Below are 2194 nucleotides of genomic sequence, written 5' to 3' on the forward strand. Positions count from 1 at the left end.
AAGGGAAAAAGCAGGAATGGCTGCAAGTCTTCTGGCCTGGACAACTGGAGAATGGACTTGTCATCAGCTGCGATGACGAAGGCTGTGAGTGGCATTGTTTGGGAGTTCAGGTCTGGGGTTCAGCGTTGAAGACATTGCATTTAGTGTGCCTGTTAGTCATACGTGGAGTTGAAGAGCAGGCAATTCCATGCGCACTCCTGCAACTCACGCATCTACCAGATACATACATTTGGAAGTTGTCAGATAGATGCTATTTAAAGCCAGGAGACCAAATCAGATCCCCAAGGAAGTGAATGAGAATAGGAAAAGGGCTAAAGACTGAGTCCTTGAGAACCCCAATGTTAGGGAGTAGATGAGGAAATGAGGACACAGAGCAGGAGACTGGCCAGGACATCCAGTGAGGTGGGAGATAAATGAGAGCATGGTCTCCCGGAAGCCACGTGAGGAAAGCACGTCAAGGGGGTGGAGTGATCAAATGTGTGAAATGCCGCCAATGGCTCGAGTAAGGTGAGGCCTGAGAACTGACCACTACATCTGGAAACAGAGAGCTCAAGGGCAACCTCCAGGTCATTTTCAGATGTGTGGTGAGAGCAAAAGGCTGATGGAAGAGAATTTAAGAAAGAATCTAAAGAGATACACAGGACAATGAAATAGACAATATTTTTAAGAAGTTTTTTTGTTGTCGTTTTTTGTCTTTTCCTACAGAGGGGAGCCAAAAATGACAGAAGACAGGTCCCAAAAAAAAGGCTTATTCTTAAAAAGTGACATGGACAAGAACATGTTTACATAGAGATGGGAATGGTCCAGCAGGGAGAAAAGCAGTGATCTGTAGGAGAGAATGTGAGATGAGATGGAAGGATGTCTTCCACCCTACGTTAGACGGCGCAGGACCCGGCGCCCCTTGGAGGCGGGTGTGGGTGCTGGTCCTGGCAGGCAGGTGCAGGGGTGGCAAGTCCAAGGCAGTGCCCTTCTGAACAGTTTTAATTTTCTCAGTGAAGGAGGAAGCGAGGCCATTAGGCAAATCTGAGAATGATGGAGGGAGTGTTGGGGGGGAAAGAGGGGAAGGTGTGACACGATGGAAGTGATTGTCTTGGGGAGTGGGAGACTGTGACTGTCCAGCAGTACAAGACCCACGCGAGACCTTTGATGATTAGTGTAAACTGAGATCATCCAATATATGGTCAGTTAAATAGATGAAGTGCATGTTTTTGAGACATTTTGTAGGTCATGCACCTATAAAATGAATAAGATGTTGTCCCAGCCCTCAAAGAACTCACAATCCTGCAGAGAGAGAGACTGAAATATGAAACCAGTAATTCTAATAAATTGTAATAATTCTATAATTGGGTTATATCTATTGTTCTGGGAAGTGCTGCCAAGTGCTGTTGCCAATTATAGTGACACAGCAAGCTGATGGCATATTTTGCGTCGGAATGAGAATGTGGTTCTCCATAGTGACCTTCCATGTGCTCAGTAAACATTTGTCAAGTGTCCAGCACTGCGCTCAGTGTCAGTGCTGCGATGGCAAGTAAGATCCCTCCTGCACTCCGAGAGCTCACCAACCACTGCAGTGATTTCCAACTGTAGCAGCACGCTAGAATCACTGGAGTGTTTTTAAATATCCAGATACCCGGGCCTTGCCTCATACTGATAAGTCAGAATTTTTAGCATGCCCCAGTGTTTCCAATATACAATCATGGAAGAGAATCGCTGGCCTAGGGTGAGAGACAGATAAGAAGCAGAAAGTGGAAACATAGGTGTGCTAAATGCTGTCAGATAGGGAAGCACAGAGGTACCAGGGGAGGCCCGTTGCAGGTCTACCCCCTCAGGTAGAGGGGCCGGTGAAGACTTCCCAGAGAAAGCACCTCCTGAGCTGAGGAGAGAATGATGGGGAATCACTGTGGGGCGTGGGGGAGGGAAGGGTATGGTGCAGAGGCAGAGGCTGAGTGGTGAGAGAATACATCCTGTTCAGAAAACTGTGAGTGGTTTAATAGGGCCAGAGCTAGGGCACAAAGTAGGAGGAAAGTGGCCAGAGATGCTGAGCAACCATTAGGCAGGAGCCTCACTGGGATGGACAAATTCCATATTTATTCCCACACTGTTGTCAAATCCCTATTCAAATACGACCAGGAAACCGACCAATCATATGAAACTTGGTTAACCGAACTTGCTGAGCATGCACGAGCAACACCTC

The 2194-nt window shown here is 47.3% G+C and overlaps 1 protein-coding gene across 3 annotated transcripts in view; it reads left to right on the forward strand.

The window, feature by feature from the left end:
• Positions 1-2194, forward strand: part of NTM (neurotrimin) — a 980258-nt gene that overhangs the window by 448500 nt on the left and 529564 nt on the right. The window contains exon 3 of one of the 3 annotated variants that reach the window (XM_012644303.1): positions 851-858. The exons of the other annotated variants lie outside the window; for them this stretch is intronic. The gene's annotated coding sequence lies outside the window, so the exon portion shown is untranslated. The remainder of the gene's footprint in view (positions 1-850; positions 859-2194) is intronic. 3 annotated transcript variants of the gene reach the window in all.

Source organism: Propithecus coquereli, unplaced genomic scaffold, assembly GCF_000956105.1.
Source record: "Propithecus coquereli isolate 6110/MARCELLA unplaced genomic scaffold, Pcoq_1.0 Scaffold209, whole genome shotgun sequence".
NCBI lineage: Eukaryota > Metazoa > Chordata > Mammalia > Primates > Indriidae > Propithecus > Propithecus coquereli.